This window comes from Prionailurus bengalensis, chromosome C2, assembly GCF_016509475.1.
Source record: "Prionailurus bengalensis isolate Pbe53 chromosome C2, Fcat_Pben_1.1_paternal_pri, whole genome shotgun sequence".
Lineage (NCBI taxonomy): Eukaryota > Metazoa > Chordata > Mammalia > Carnivora > Felidae > Prionailurus > Prionailurus bengalensis.
The window spans coordinates 18,787,622-18,804,594 of record NC_057350.1 but is presented as its reverse complement, the minus strand read 5'-3'; the positions used below and the strand labels follow the sequence as shown (position 1 = coordinate 18,804,594).

Sequence of the window (16,973 nt, the reverse complement as noted above, 5' to 3'; positions counted from 1 at the left end):
GCAAATGCCTGGCAGGTTTCAGGGTTTACTAACTCCAGGGTGATGAAAACACCACCATCACTAATGCCAGAACTGAGTCTGCTACCATACCTGCATTCAGCAACTACACTGAGGGAAGTTGGAACAGCTTGGAGTCAATCTATAGCATTGAGCTCATCAGGGGCAATTTAAAATTCACATTCGACAAGTCAGATCTTGAAAAAAAAAATACTCTGTAGCCTACAAGTTTTTCTTTATTCTTTCTTTAAAAAAATTTTTTTTGAAATAGTTATATTTGAGAGAGAGAGAGAGAGAGAGAGAGAGAGAGAGAGAGAGTGAGTGTGAGTGGAGGGAGAGAGGGAGAGGGAGACACAGAATCTGAAGCAGGCTCCAGGCTCTGAGCTGTCAGCAGAGAGCCCGACGTGGGGCTTGAACCCATGAGCCGTAAGATCATGACCTGAGCCGAAGTCAGATGCTTGACTGACTGAGCCACCCAGGTGCCCCAAGTTTTTCTTTATTCTTGTATGGCACACAGATGATTGGAATAGAATACTTTTATAAAGTAGAGTGTTTAATAGCAACTTCTGGGTTATTTGTGACCCTTTGGCTCAAGAGAGGAGGAAAATATGGCTACCAATGCCAGGTTACAGGCCATATCGTGTTACATATTTCGTTACACTGTCTGGTCTGTCCTTCCACATTCCTACTGGGAATGCTTGGCTTTAGTTACTCAAAAAAACCTAAAAAACAAACAAACAAGGGGCACCTGGGTGGCTCAGTCAGTTGGGCGTCTGGCTTCGGCTCAGGTCATGATCTCACAGCTCGTGAGTTCCAGCCCCGCATCGGGCTCTGTGCTAACAGCTCAGAGCCTGGAGCCCGCTTCGGATTCTGTGTCTCCCTCTCTCTCTGCCCCTAACCCACTCATATTCTGTCTGTCTCTCTCAAAAATAAATAAACATTTAAAAAACAAACAAACAAACAAAAAAACCCCATAAGACTGTGTGGATAAATTAGTGAGAAACAAATTATAAAAACCCACCAAATCTCTCTCCACGTCAAATGTATGCTTATATATATAAGACCTTTTTTTTATCAACAAGGTCATATATTAAGTTCATAAAGGCAGAGTGTAGGCTGCCAAAGGGAAACCTAGTTCCAATGATTTAGGGAGAATATCTTTCATGGTCACCACTTTCTTGTTTTTTTCAAGTATACTTATTTGAGAGAGAGCAGGCAATCGCATGAGTCGGGGAGGGGGAGAGAGAGAAAGAGAAAGAGAAAGAGAAAGAGAAAGAGAAAGAGAAAGAGAAAGAGAAAGAGAAAGAGAGAGAGAGAGGGAATCCCAAGCAGGCTCTGCACTGTCATTGGAGAGCCTGACACAGGGCCTGAACTCACGAACCGTGAGATCATGACCTGAGCAGAAATCAAGAGTCGGATGCTTAACTGACTGAGCCACCCAGGCGCCCTCCCCTGACTTTCTTAACATGAACCCGAGTGCACTACAAAGGTGAAAGTTAAGGAATGCTGAAGAGAGAGGGGTACGGTACACTGGATATACACAAATGCACGTTTAGTCAAATGTTACAGACTCAACCATGTTTTCCCCCCAAAATGGTATGTTGAAGCCTTAACCTTCAATGTGACTATATTTGGAGACAGGGCCTTTAAGGAGGTAATTCAGGTTAAATGAGGTCATCAGGGAGGGGCCCTCTTCCGATAGGATTGGTGTCCTTCATAAAAGGAAGAGACAGCAAGCATCTCTGTCACTCCGTGAGAGAAAAGGCTGTGTCAAAGCACGAAAGCACAAAGCACGAAGGCAGCCACCCACAAGCCACGGAGAGAGACTTCAGGAGTCAACCAAACTAGTTGAGACCTTGATCTTAGATTTCCAGCTTCCATAATTTTGGGAGGGGGCCCATTTCTGATGCTTCAGCCACCTGGTGTGTGGAGCTTTGTTATGGCAGCTTGAAGTCACTAAGACACTCACTTTGTCATACCCAGGTCAAAGAAGAAGGTCAGAACAGCTTTCTCTGCGGCATTTTGTTTCTTTCTTCTGTGTGTATGTGTGTTTGAAGAAAGACAACAGTTAAAGATGAGAAAAGTAGTATAAGTGATCAAGAGGTCACCAGGGAATGTCTTGTACTGCACCTTTCATGGAAATGACAAGGAAGTGATTTATTTCCGGTGTGATTCAGTTCGGGGTTTGGAAGTGCACCTGACCTTTGGGGCTTTTCAGTTTTCTTTATTTTTCATGGCCATTCGCCAAGAAGTTCTCAAGTGCTCCCCTCTGCTACCTTCTTCCTTCACTACAGGTGGCAGGGAAAAGTCCAAATGACAACTTCCCTACGTGTCTGGGACATTTCTAGTTATGTTGTCTATTTGCTTTGGGGGAAACGAGGAGATGGTACGTGTTTTCCATACCAAGTCACCACACAAGATAGTTTAAGAAGCAAAGGAATATCATTTGCTTTCCCGTATAACCTGCAAAATACGTATGCCGTTGCTTAACAGAGTGAGTTGTTTCTCAGGTTGGGCACCTGGAGGTGGTTCAGAGCACGCCTTTTCTTGGTAATTTTTTTGTCAATTCCCTGAGAACACACGTTAAATTCTCTGACAACCTGAGGTAGCACTAAGCTCTCTGACAATCCTCTAAGAATAAGCTTTTACTGTTTGCCATGTACAACGCTGACAACTCCAAGTGTATTTTGTCAATTTCCCCTCTCACTTCTTATTAAAATAAGATCACTCTGAATTTGAAGAGAGCCGAAATGGGTAATTTCTTCAAGTAAAATGTCAGTTGTCTATAATAAAAAATGAAGAATCTAAAGAGGGAAGAAAAGACAGAGTAGTAGATTCACAGTTTCTGGAAGAGCACATGAAAAAGCAAATGGGGAAAACATTATGAAAGATGGCATTTTCCGACTAAAGACTGCTCTCTGCTTGTACTATTTAGTCCTTTTAGATACAGTTAATCAACACTGATAAGCACTTTATGCTAATCCTTTTTCATAGTTAATAAGAAGTCTTAACTTGGATAAATAAAACCATCAACTCTGTCGCACCTGAAACCAATTCCCAACGAATCTGAACCTCAAGGTTAATAATGCTTCACTTTCATATTTCATACAAGTCACAGCATTGGAAACAAGCGACCACTAGAAATCCACATGGCCTAATTACCAGGATATATTAATTCTCAATGACAACAATGGCTATTCTATTTCAAGACTAATCTAACTGTAATCTAAGGCTGTAAGAATTCTTAACTTTTTGCTATTTCATATAAGACTTCTGAATATTTTTTAAAAATGTTTATTTTTGAGAGAGAGAGAGAGAGAGAGCTCACGTGAGTGAGTGGGAGAGGGGCAGAGAGATGGGGACAGAGGAACTGAAGTGGGCTCTGTGCTGACAGCAGGGAGCCAGATGTGGGGCTCAAACTCACTCATGAATCATGAGATCATGACCTGAGCCAAAGTCAGACGCTTAACTGAGTAAGCCACTCAGGTGCCCCAAGACTTCTGAGTATTTAAGAATCAACTGAGGGGGTAAGAGAAATGCAGTTTTCTGTAGCTCAGAGGTGGGGCCCAGGAATGTGTTTTTTTGTTTTTTGTTTTTTGTTTTTTAATGTTTTTATTTATTTTTTTTTTGAGACAGACAGAGACAGAGCATGAGCAGGGGAGGGGCAGAGAGAGAGAGAGGGAGACACAGAATCCGAAGCAGGCTCCAGGCTCTGAGCTGTCAGTACAGAGCCCGACACGGGGCTTTAACTCACAGACTGTGAGATCATGACCTGAGCTGAAGTCAGACACTTAACCGACTGAGCCACCCAGGGGCCCTAGGAACGTGTATTTTTAACAAGGATTCCTCCAGGTTATTGTGCTTCGACTGGCCCCAAGAACACATTAAGAAACAATGGCTACCAGAATAACAATATCCACAGGGGGTGTGTTGGATGAACTCCGAGATGCCTTTCAGGTCCAAGGGCTTAGAGCAACCAGACTGAAGACATCAGTGAATGCCAGATACTCTGTGTCCACCGGCTGATGGCACAAAGGGGTAGCAACCACACAAAACAGTGAGGAAAGCTCAAGTTATGTGCTATGGATCAATCAGCTCATTATACTAGCCTGCTCGATCAGTGGCTTGCTCCAAGGGCTTGAAGCCCAGATGAACAAGGCTGTACGTAAAACCAGAACACTCAGACCCAATCGCCCACACAGGCGAACATTCTGTTCCAATGTGACTATTTTTTCGAAAACACATCGCATTTGTCCACACCCAAGTACGTGGAGACCTGCTTTGATTTCTGAAGGGCTATGGCAAGACATATGGAACCCCTTGGCCTTTGGCTGTTTTTATAGCACATTCACAGGTCTCTGATTTTGATCAAGCCTCTAAATCAGCCAGAATCCTTAATCCGAACAACGAAAGGTCTGATTCCACTTTTCTGCTCCTTCGAAGAGGTACAGGCGGCAGAGTGAATACAGGTCCATACTGAATGTAGGAAGGGACCTACCTCTTCATTTTACATCAAGGAGTTCTAGAAAGCAAGGTCTCTTTCATATTTTCACACTACATCTGACTTACATCGACTGCATGATAATCGACAGGCTCTCTAGGACCCCCCCCTTTTTTGCTAACTGTGTTTTAGTAAACTCATAGATAGTGTCACCTTAAGTTCTCTCATACCTAAAGGAAATACTTCAGGTACAGGAAGACTTCCTCCTTAAAGAGGAAAAGGAGGCAAGACAACTGATGGAGGGACTCATCCTATAAATTCTAAACACGTTGCGGCACGGCCTAAATGCTGGATTACAGAGATGCCTCCCAATATTCTCATCTATCCCTCCTTTTCTTGAAGCAGTTTCTTTTTTCTCTTCCTCATGATAATGGGCATTTGCTAACAGCAGTTTGGCAACTATTCAATTTGATTCTTAGCCCAAAATCGAGCGGCTGTTCCTATTGCTGTTACTATCCTCAAAACACTTTAATTTGGTTAGTTTGCTCCAACTGTTTGCTCTTAGTATTGAAAAAAAAAAGTTGCTGGGGCGCTTGGGCGGCTCAGTCGGCTAAGCATCTGACTCTCGGTTCAGGCTCAGGTCGTGATCTCACGGTTTCGTGAATTCGAGCCCTGCACTGGGCTCTGTGATGACAGCATGGAGACTGCTTGGGATTCTCGCTCTCCTCTCTCTCTGCCCCTCCCTGGCTCATGCTCTCTCTCTAAATAAACTTAAAAAAATATTTAAAAAAAGACAAAAGAAAATTGCTAAGAACTTCTAGAACTCACTTTGACTGACATCAACTACCCTAATAAATAGAAAGGATAGCAATCGTGTAGTAGGAAGTATTCCATTCCTTTTCACCAGAATTACAGAAAAACTGAGAGCTCTGTGGGTGACCATGGAATTTAAATAAAATCCTGGGAGAAGAAAACAGAGATGCTCTAATGCTTTCACTGGTTATTTAAATTGGTGGCTTAGACTATTTCGTTTCTTGGAACGTTGCATTTCAAGCCAACATCACATACTGCAGTTCCCCTATAATTTTAGAGGCACTGAACCCCAAAACGAGAGAACGATAAACTAAAGAGGTGTCAGAGAGGGGGAAACTGAGTCTTGTATATCATTCATCCTTTTCTAATAGTTACTTTAAAGGTCGTAATGCTTATCAAAAAAGTATAAGCAGTACTGAGGGGCATGAAAATTATAAGCAGCAGCGTCTCCACAAGGGTCCCAGTGTATCCGCGGGCATCTGGTGCGAAATTAGAAAAGACGGCACGTTTTATATTTGTTAGGGAGAGTCAAATGGTCCTGCAGGTTACACGCTTATACTGGGCCGTAGCTTAGGTAAGTGACTTTCCACTTACCCTTGTCGTGACAGCAGTAGGACAAGATTTTTAAAATGACTAATTTGAAAAAATTATGTTTTGATTTGTACTATTTAATCATGAGAGTTGTGCATCGTCTATGACTGCTCAGTAATTATTTATCTTTTCCTGTGAACTAGAGCTGCTGTAGTCTATGAATTAAGCAGATACAATAATTCACTCAGGTTTTCTTCTTAAACATTTTTGTTGTGGCATGCAGTTTTTGTCATGTGGATTTACGTGATAAAATGGGCTCCCTGGGGTGCTAGGACAGATCCTTACTGTTTATTCACTTTTCGCAAGTTAAATACATTCTAAATCAGTCGTTCACAAAGTTTAGCATGCATCAGGGTCAGCTGGACAGCTTGCTAAAAGATCGCTGATCCTCACCCCGGTGTTGCTGGTTCAGAAGGTCAGGGCTGGGACCAGAGAATGTGCATTTTTTTTTTTTAAAGTTTATTTAAGTAATCTTTCCACCCAACATGGGGCTTGAACTCACGACCCCGAGATCAAGAGTTGCTTACTCTACTGATTGAGCCAGCCAGGCCCCCCGGGGAATGTGCATTTCTAACAAGTTTGCAGGGGATGCTGATAGTGCCAGTCCTAGAACGGTTCTAACTGAAGAATTCCTTGGAGACAGGCATCTGTACTTACTTATATTGAAAATCTGCTTCAGGAGAGACAAATGCATGAGATTTGAGTCATACCCTCCAAGAGCTTTTACTTAGGATGCGGCAATTAGTTGACTATGCACACATCAAAACAATAGTGGACACATGTAATATACAAAATATATGATCAGAGAACAGATGTTTTGTGTTAATCAAAGGTTTAAAAAGGGAGATAACATGAGAGGTGGGGTTTTGAAAGCTGATTGGGCATGGGTGCTGCAGACAAAGAGAACATCAATAGATGTATCCAGGCCAGGACTGTAGGGATATTATCAGCTCTCCTGGAAAGTCAGGTTCACGCAGAACAAAAGGAATAAGTATCCGCCCTGCCTGTCCATGGTTATTTTGAGGACCAAGTGAGTCTTTATGAAAAGAAAGCAAAAAAGAAAATCAGTCATCAAAAAGAAGGTAACCAAGTATGTAAGATAAACTTACAAAAAATATCCATAAAATCTTCCATTAAATTCTTTTTCTTTCTTCCTCTATTCCTTTTTCTAAATACATTTGAGTGGCACCAAATGAACTGCGCCCACACAGTCGTGAAAATGGTTCCCTGTCCTGGCTTGGGAGACTGCCTAATGCTGTGTATGATTTGAAGGTCTTCAGCCACTGACATTCACAGAGCTAAAACCTTTATGTCGGATCCCTTACAAGCAATTAAGCCCTGGCTAGCGATTATTACCTTACGCTTTCAGAGAAATCTGTGCTTGTCCTGCATAGAAAAACCTAGTGGCAATTATGTACGAGAAGGCACGGTAGCTGTCAATTTCCGTGTGTTGATAAATGACTTTTAAGCAAATACAGAATACAAATGTGACAAAAAATCCTGCAAAAGGTACAACGTAGCCGATTTTTATGTCCTTCCTAAACACCTTAGCATTGACTTACGTATTCAAGGGTGTTGAGTCTTTGAACTTTGGAAGCCATCTCTCCTGAGTCATATCTGCTGAAAGAGGGGACACTTTCAAAGAAAAGTTGTTGAGGTTAATTAAGTAGCTCTCCAAACCCAGTTTTGTTTAGCTAGGTGTCAGCAGTGAGGTAGAACAAATACCAGGGGATACAAAGATATCAGAACGGAGTGGGTCTTCAGGTCTTACTAAGCAGTTGTACGATGCTGGGCACATCACCGTTTCTCTGAGCTTATGAAACGATGTAGTTGAGCCAGCTGAAAACTAAGGTTCCCTCCTCTAATAATCTTCAGTGCGTAAGGAAGGAATGGCTGTCAGATGTTACTACCTAATACCAAGAGACATGGCAATTGACATCCCTCAGCTTAATGAGCAAAGTCTCCTTCCCGACTATCTTTACCCAAAGTCTCCCCAGGCAGATTCTAAGTAGGAAAGATTGTGCTCTACACATGCAATCTATCTACCAATGAGCATGGAATCTGGAATATGGTAGGCATTTAATAAATACTTATGGAAGACCCAACATCCTTGATTCTTGGATTCCCTTGCTGTTTACCACAGCAAATGATATAAATAAATGTGTATGTACTTTTATTATGGCAAAACGTACATAACACAAACCTTACTATTTTAACCATTTGCACGTGCAGAGTTCATTGGCATTAAATATAGCCAGTGTCGTGAAATCATCGCCACCATCTTTCTCCAGAACTTTTTTAGCTTCCTAAACTGAAACTCTGCACCATTAAACCCTAACTCTCCATTTCCTCCTTCCCCCAGGACCTGACAATTACTATTCAACTTCCAGTCTCTGAATTTATTACGCCAGATACCTCTAGTTATACTCTAGATATAAGTGAGATAAAAAAAAAATATGGGACACTCCAGAAATTTGCATCTCGTACTCGCGTTGGAGCCGTGTTAATCTTCTCCTCATTGTTCCAATTTTAGCAGGTGTGCTACTGAAGCCCCACGGAGATACTTCTGAAACCTTCTAGTACTGCTTACAAATTCTGTGAGTGGTTACTGAGAACTACAGCGTCTGTTAGTGATAGGCCAGTGGCAAAGGTAACGTTAGCTTTCTTTTTATTTAATAAAATCTGTTTGATAATAGAAAACTGTAACAATTTAAAAACTGTAACTATTAGCTGTAACTACGAACAAAGTTTCATAAGTGAAAATTTTAGAAAATGACTTACTGGTATCATTGGAGACTTACAAACAGCAAGAAGTGTATGTGGTTTGGTCATAGTCATTAAGTAAAGGAAAGTTTTCCTTTTTTAATGTTTATTTTTGAGAGAGAGAGAGAGAGAGAGAGAGAGAGACTGAGAGCAGGGAGGGGCAGAGAGAGAATCCCAAGCAGGCTCTGCGCCTTTCAGCACAGAGCCCAATGTGGGGCTTGAACTCACGAACTGTGAGATCACGACCTGAGCCAAAATCAAGAGCCAGACATTTAACCGACTGAGCCACCAGGTGCCTGGGTAAAGAAAACAGTTTTAATGTAATAAAGAAAGGTCACATTATGAATGATTAATGAATGACTAATGCCTTCATATCCAGCTACATACACACTACTTTTCTTTCTTTTTTTTTTTTTTTTCCAACGTTTATTTATTTTTGGGACAGAGAGAGACAGAGCACGAACGGGGGAGGGGCAGAGAGAGAGGGAGACACAGAATCGGAAACAGGCTCCAGGCTCTGAGCCATCAGCCCAGAGCCCGACGCGGGGCTCGAACTCACGGACCGCGAGATCGTGACCTGGCTGAAGTCGGACACTTAACCGACTGCGCCACCCAGGCGCCCCCACACTACTTTTCTTATGGTGTATGTCATATCAAAAAGAGCATATTGGCACCTTTCCTTTTCATCACACAAACCGACTACCATTTGAGAGAAAACCCATTTTAATTCTTTTGAGTCTTAGTACTCAACAAAATGAAGGTACGTTTTTTCACAAAAGAGTGACTAATTTAAAATTGTGAACAGCAATCTTTCAACCTCCCCCAAAACTCCCCGCCCTAAACCCAGAATGTGAAATTTGGTTTGCTTCTAGAGTTTCCTAAATGAAAACAGTACAAAGTGCTAGTAAGTACAGCCATATTAACATGAGATGCTCCCTCTTTCACTCTCAGCCCTCCACTGCTCATGTCCCAGGAAGTTCCTCCATAACTTGGCAAAGCTTCAGAAGCAGCTGGCTATGGCCTCGCGGCCACCCCTCGCTGTTACAGCCTCTGGAAGAGAAGACACGACTAGTTTGCCAAGGCCAGACTGGCTCAGGCTATTGCTTCCGAGAGGCATGAATCTGATAGCTGCCCCTTCTTCCTTCCTGGAGATGATAATATCTCTGGTCTCTATGGGTCTTTGGACCAGCTTTACCAAGTTCATTGTTAAAGAGGAAGCTGAACACATGGTTCTTCCATCTGCTCTGAGGAGATGGGCAGACTCCTCTAAGTGCCACCTAAACCAAAAGCAAAGACAGAGCCATACACGATATAGGGAGTCACCATTACCATTTACTGTGTCCAAGATGCAGTAAGATATAACTCATGTTTTTATTTTTTGAGAGAGAGAGAGAGAGAGAGAGAGAGAATGAGTGGGGGAGGAGCACAGGGAGAGAGAATCCCAAGCGGGCTCCATGCACAGTACAGAGCCTGACCCGGGGCTCAATCCCATGACCCTGGGATCATGACCTGAGCCGAAATCAAGAGTTGGACACTTAACCAACTGAGCCAACCAGGTGCCCTTAACTCATGTTTCCACGAGCATAGGTAAATAAATAATATTTATAAAAAATTAAACATATTAAATAGGCTATTTTAAACCCACTGTTTTAGGTCAATAAATCTGTGCATAATAGTTGAAATTAAGTAGTACCCCTGTCCTGGGCCTCTGACCACTTGGTTTCTGACTCTCAGTCCAAAAGATTCTTTCTGAATAGTATTTTGATTCGTACCCAGTCAACATTCCTTTGCACAAGTGCCTCATAATTTGAAACAGGTTAATGGGTTGATCTCTTATTCTCGATCAGAAATGGTTCCCCGCCGTCCATGACTGACTTTCTCAAGCAGCCCACAGTATATATGACAGGAGAACAGTTAACCAAAAGTAATGGGGCTAACTAGGGGAATACACTGTCAAATGTGTTTCTGAGTTAAACAGCAAGAGGCAAATTAACATTCCTTCCATACCTTGCCTCACATGCAAACACATTCATCTCATTCCTGGTGAGTCTTTGTGGAAATATATTTCAAAATTAATCTCAATTTCAATGCATCTCTATATCCAGGGTGGCAGAAATACTGCCATTTTTTTCTCCTTTTTTAAAAATACGGACCTTGACGGCAGCTGCTTGCAAAAAACAAAATCACCAGCTTTCTTCCAGTCTAAAATCACTGGTTGTTCCCAAGACTCGACCAAAAAAAAAAAAAAAAAAAAAAAAATTCAGGACACATCTGCTGTAAGGTTCTATGCCAAGAAGTAGCCTAGCAGCCACCACTGTGGTCAAACTTTACTCCTCAATCATTTTTAGTTGCTAAGGATTTCTTTTTGGAATTTGATTCAAATTATAGGGCCATACGTAAGAGCTGATGAGTTAATAGAAAACTCCAGAGCTGCGCTGGACCATCAGAGGAATTGGTAGAGCTTAGTGTGGAAGGCACTGCCTCAGCTTCACCCACGTGGTCAGGGTGCACACACACACACACACACACACACACGAGATACGGCACGACAACAGACAAAAACTACTGATGTGTTGTGCTCGTCGTAATTAAAGAAAAAGCAAAATTCCGAGTAAAAGGTGACAGTTTTGCTAAATTAATTTTCCTCCTACTTCTAGACAGTTAGTTACCCTCATAAATGGGGTCAGAGTGGAATCATCTCATAATGCATACCTCTTCAAGGAGCGATGGTGCTTTAAAAACAATAGCTGTACCACCCAAATTGAAATACAGATCCAATGCAATCCCTTTTAAAATTGCCACTCTCAGGGCGCCTGGGTGGCTCAGTCGGTTAAGCAGCCGACTTCGGCTCAGGTCATGATCTCACGGTCCGTGAGTTCGAGCCCCGCGTCGGGCTCTGTGCTGACAGCTCAGAGCCTGGAGCCTGTTTCGGATTCTGTGTCTCCCTCTCTCTGACCCTCCCCTGTTCATGCTCTGTCTCTCCCTGTCTCAAAAATAAATAAAACATTAAAAAAAAAAAAATTAAAAAAAAAATAAATAAAATTGCCACTCTCTTTTTTGCAGAGATGGGGGAAAAAAAGGACCCTAAAATTCATATGAAGAGCAAGGGGCCCCACACGGTCAAAACAATCTTAAAAAAAGAACAAAGGTGGCAGACTCATACCTCTCAATTTCAAAACTTACTACATATTGTAATCAAAACCGTGTCATATTGTAAGAAGACAGACATACAGAGCAAAGGAATGGAATTGAGAGTCAAGAAACAAACCCAGGGGTGCCTGTGTGGCTCAGTCGGTTGAGCATTTGACTTTCGGTTTCGACTCAGGTCATGATTCCAGGGTTGTGGAGTCCTGAGTTGGGCTCCACGCTGAGCATACAGCCTGCTTGGGATTCTCCCTGCCCCTCCCCCTCCTCGTGTACACTCTCTCTAAAATAAATAAAATAAAATAAAATAAAATAAAATAAAATAAAATAAATATAAAATCTACCTAATTGAGAAGTCATTCGTTATGAAAAATGAAGAGTATGAGTCGAATAAGTTGATAGCTCTCTCTCTCTCTCTCTCTCTTTCTCTTAGGATTTATTTTCTCCTTGATTCCCTTCCTTGACTAACACTTATACATATAAGGATAGTTAAAATTCTCGGTACAAATGAATGTCCCATTCTGTTGGTTTGGCAAGTGCTATAAATATTCTATTTTAAACTTAGACTACTTTGGATTCATTAAATCCCAAAATCAATAGGTTTGTTAGGGGCAGAGAATGGAAACACTGTCTTTGAAATAAACATGCTGAATTTTTCCCAAAGAGGGGAACATTTTATCAAGAGGCCACAGTAAAATTGTAATAATAAATTAGAAGCATTCTTTCATTAGCACTAGTTTCTTGGTCTCCCGCCACATATTTCAATCCTACCCCATTCACTGTGGATTTATTCAGCCAGAGATCCTTCCAACATCTGTTTTATAATAATACGTGTTTTTATTAATTTTGAATGCCAAAAGGAAAAAAACAATCCCAGGGTATGAAACAATTATGCCTTCCCTTCCCCTTTCCTTCCTACTGCCTTTCTCATAAATTGGTTATCACCGCGTTCTGCGATACAGTCATCTCTCAGTTGTGGGCGTCAATAGTTTTAGCCTTGAGGTAGCTGCAAAAGGAAGCACGTTTGATAAATAACCTCAGAGCTGATAGAAAAGGTAGAAAAGAATCTTTTAGCACAGACTTAAGGAAGATTACAAAGGGCAAAAAAACCCAACCATTCTGAGATAGCAATTTGCCAACGTGAAGGTTGAGCTGAACAGCAGAGGTGAAGGGACTCTGCCTTTTGGAAGGGTTAAAAGACAATTAAAACAGAATGTGGACACTCAAGAGGGTGCATATTTTCATTAAAATATGGATTCTATCATTTGCTGAATGAAAAGCAAAGTCCTAAACAGCTATTTTAAATGAATGAGGGGATTTTTTCCCGTCTACAATGTCTTAAGCCCTTTTTTTTGCAATAAAACTTCATAATTTGCATGCAAATGACTTTTTTTTAAAGGGAAAACATTAAGTAATATATGGCTGTGCCTGGGAACTTGCACATAATAATTCAAACCGAACTGAAAAATTGTTATGAAATAATAAGAAAAGAAGTTTTTATAAAACTAAGAGGGCCATTTTGATAATCCTACTTACTGGGGAAGCAAATCAAATAAATAGCCTCAGACTCTGATCGACAGGAGAGTCAAAGCAGACAACATACTTAGTAAGTCGAGTGTCAAAGTATGTGAATTGGACAGATAACCAAAGAGCAGAGGGTCATGGAAATTATATCAAATTGCTTTGATACCTTTGCCAACTGCACCCAGTTTGTTGGCTTGATCATTTACAGCCACAGAGGATGCTGTAGCCAAGGAAAGAGATTTGTTTGGTGCAACATTGTTAGACGCTAAGGAAGGAGCTCAGGGTGGGTCTTTGGGGTTATGAAGGAGTCCATCTGATCAACCTAAGTGAAGGAGCATCTATCTTGCAGCCTGGGGATTTGCTTTAACCTTGTCTACAATTACTAATACCTATAAACACCAGGTCCTCTGCTAGATCCTAAGGATACAAAGAAGACCAAGACGTGTCCGGGAAGAGGATGTGGGGTGGGCAGACATGTAAACAAAGAATTAAATACCAAGTGGAGTGTTAGAGGTGGATACATGGTGCTTTAGACGCTGTGGTTAAGCAGAAGAAAATTCTACGTGAGAGAGGAGAACGGGTAGCAGAGAAAGCATGAATGTTGGACTTGGGTAGACCTTGGGTCCAACGTCACCATCACCACTACAATCTGTAAGGACAAGTTAGCAACCTCTCTCTAAGGTTCGGTTGGTTTTTGCAACTGCAGACGGCGGATGCTCTCATTGAATTCATCAGTGTTGTCGCTAGCTCCCATGCTGCATTTGGGTGAATTACAAGAAAGCTCTGCTTCTTCAAGTGGACATGGCCCAACATCAGAGGGCTTGGCTCTGTGAGTGGGATGCAGAATGTCAGCTGTACTCTTCACTTAAACCACCTGCCGCATCTGTATGTGGTGGCCCTGGACCTCAAGGGTGAATGTTCACAAACAACTTGGACTGTCAACATCATCCTAACACATACACATTAGTTTGCTACATGGCTGTCACTCAACTACCAGCCCTTCTCTCTTGCTCCCTATACACTAGTCAAGGTTTTATAGGAGCATGGACATTTCAGTTGAGTATTGAAGGATGCCATTTTTGAAACAAGGAAGAACCATTTACAGGTCTTGAGAATGGTAAGAAATCATGGCTGCAGGAGAGGAAGGTGTCATGGATAAATATAGGTCACCTGGGAGAACCCATAATGGAGACTGTAGTATGAATCAATTTCAAGAGAAATACAGTGATTTCTTCCTTATACACACTGGCTGAAGTGTGAGCAATGTATGGGATATTCTGATAGTCTGGGATATGTTACTGGGATTTAGTGGACAGGCTGTTGCTAGACCAAGGGATTTGGAATTTCCTGGGGTTAACAGTGAAATAGCACAGACAGAGCGGATTCCTCAGGAAAGCAAAATGGCGAACAAGGCCAGAGCCGGATTCACTGGCATGATGAATGCTATGGTCCAGTCACTTTACCGTTCGTATAAATTTCATGCCAATCCATGCCCTTTCCTTCTTTCTACTATGGCTAGTTTCTTCTTCATTTTTGTTCCTATCAGAGAATTCTACTCTAATGGGAACATAAATTTAGTGAAACAGATACAGCTGTGTCACTAAAGCTTCCAGCAGTTCCCGAGACTGGCAAAAACCCTTCAAGAACACCTGTTTTCCTTATTTAATAAAACTACTGTATTTTTTCTCTAGATATTTTACTGCATTAAACATGTCCTTATTGCCCACATTCATAAGCACAAACTTTTATACAGCAGGCATGCATTCACAGGTACTTCCAATCTTGCTTTGCCAGTGGATCTAAATTTTAGTATCCTTCTTACTTGCACAGAACTGGCTCTACATCTAAAATCTGACTATATAGGGGCTCCCGGGTGGCTTGGTCAGTTAAGCATCCAACTCTTGGATTTGGCTCAGGTCACAATCTCATGGTTCATAGGCCTGAACCCTGAGTCAGGCTCTGTGCTGACAGTGTGGAGCTTGCTCGGAATCCTCTCTCTCTCTGCCCCTCCCCTGCTTGCTCTCTCTCTCTCAAAAAATAAATAAACATTTAAAGTTTGATTATATTAAAAATGCAAGTCAGACTAATGACAAAGACTATCCGAAATTATTAGAAAGAGTACAAGAAGTAAACTGGAAGAAATCTATGAAGATCCTATTTAGAAAGTAGGCTAAAAACCAAACAAAAACCAACCCCAACAACTTCTACCGTGGAAAATTTAAAACTTTTACAAAAGGAAAGAGAATACTACGAAGGGCTCCCACTCTGCTTAAACAGATTAGCACTGTTGCCGACCTTTCATCTAGATTCGTCGTTTAAAAGTGAGTTATTTTTTAAAAATTTTTAACGTTTATTTATTTATTTATTTATTTTTATTTTTTTTTTTTTTCAACGTTTACTTATTTTTGGGACAGAGAGAGACAGAGCATGAACGGGGGAGGGGCAGAGAGAGGGAGACACAGAATCGGAAACAGGCTCCAGGCTCTGAGCCATCAGCCCAGAGCCCGACGCGGGGCTCGAACTCACAGACCGCGAGATCGTGACCTAGCTGAAGTCGGACGCTTAACCGACTGCGCCACCCAGGCGCCCCTAACGTTTATTTATTATTGAGAGACAGAGAGGCACGGAGAGTGAGCAGGGGAGGGGCAGAGAGAGGGGGAGACACAGAATCCAAAGCAGGCTCCAGGCTCTGAGCGGTCAGTACAGAGCCTAACGTGGGGCTTGAACCCACGAACTGTGAGATCATGACCTGAGCTGAAGTCGGTTGCCCAACCAACTGAGCCACCCAGGCGCCCCTAAAAGTGAGTTATTTTTAAACCTTCCTTCAAATGAAGAAGATAACTAAGCTCAATCCAGAAAAGGCATTCTCCCCAGGGTGCTCTCTTCCATAGCTTTGATACTGGGAGCTCTAATCGGAGGTAAATAGGTCTACTTCATGGACATTCATTAAGGCAAAAGCCTTGCTCTACAGAAAACAGCCATTTAAAAATGGAAGCAAGAAGGATTTTTTTTTTAAAAGATTATTTTAGGATTTGATATCTAGTACATTTAGAAGGACAACTTTTTTTTTTTTTTTTTTTTTTTTTTTTTTTTTTTAAACAACAGGCTCATAATCCAACTTCAGAGTTGAGGCTTGTTTTTTTGTAAGAAAAAAAAATCCCACGATTCTAAATTATGTGAATATCCTCCCTGTCAACTGAGATCTGAAGTTCACTGTATTGTCCTATTCTTGGGCATTTTGCAACACTCAAGATAGCTGAATCACCATCTGTTCTGTGGAAGTGGAACTCATGAGTGGCCACTGTTTTCAGTAGCATTTTGCTGAATAAAAAGCTCTGATAATTTAGTGAGAAAGAGTCCACCATAATTACTGGGTGAGGTCATTAACTTTCTAATCCTTTGCAATAGCCTACTCCCCTATAGTTTGGTATTACTAACAGCATCTCAGTTGAAGACACATAAGAAAATAAGCTTATTAAGACAGGTATAAGGCAAAAATGCATTCATCCAGAAGATCTGAACTCCACTTCATTAAGAGTGATGATTTCTTTGATTTTGTCCCTTGTTTATTTTTTTAATGTTTATTTTTGAGAGAGAGAGAGAGAGAGAGGGAGGGAGGGAGTTAGTGAGCTGGGGAGGGGCAGAAAGAGGGAGACACAGAAACCAAAGCAGGCTCCAGGCTCCAAGCTGTCAGCACAGA

The 16,973-nt window shown here is 41.7% G+C and overlaps 1 protein-coding gene and 1 non-coding gene across 9 annotated transcripts in view; both read right to left on the bottom strand.

Moving 5' to 3' along the window:
* LOC122491270 (amyloid beta precursor protein) overlaps positions 1-16,973 on the bottom strand; it is a 279,513-nt gene that overhangs the window by 45,073 nt on the left and 217,467 nt on the right. The gene's annotated exons all lie outside the window — the stretch shown is intronic.
* LOC122492488 lies at positions 8,293-8,395 on the bottom strand. The gene has a single exon (XR_006299668.1). It is a non-coding gene; the product is annotated as a U6 spliceosomal RNA (small nuclear RNA).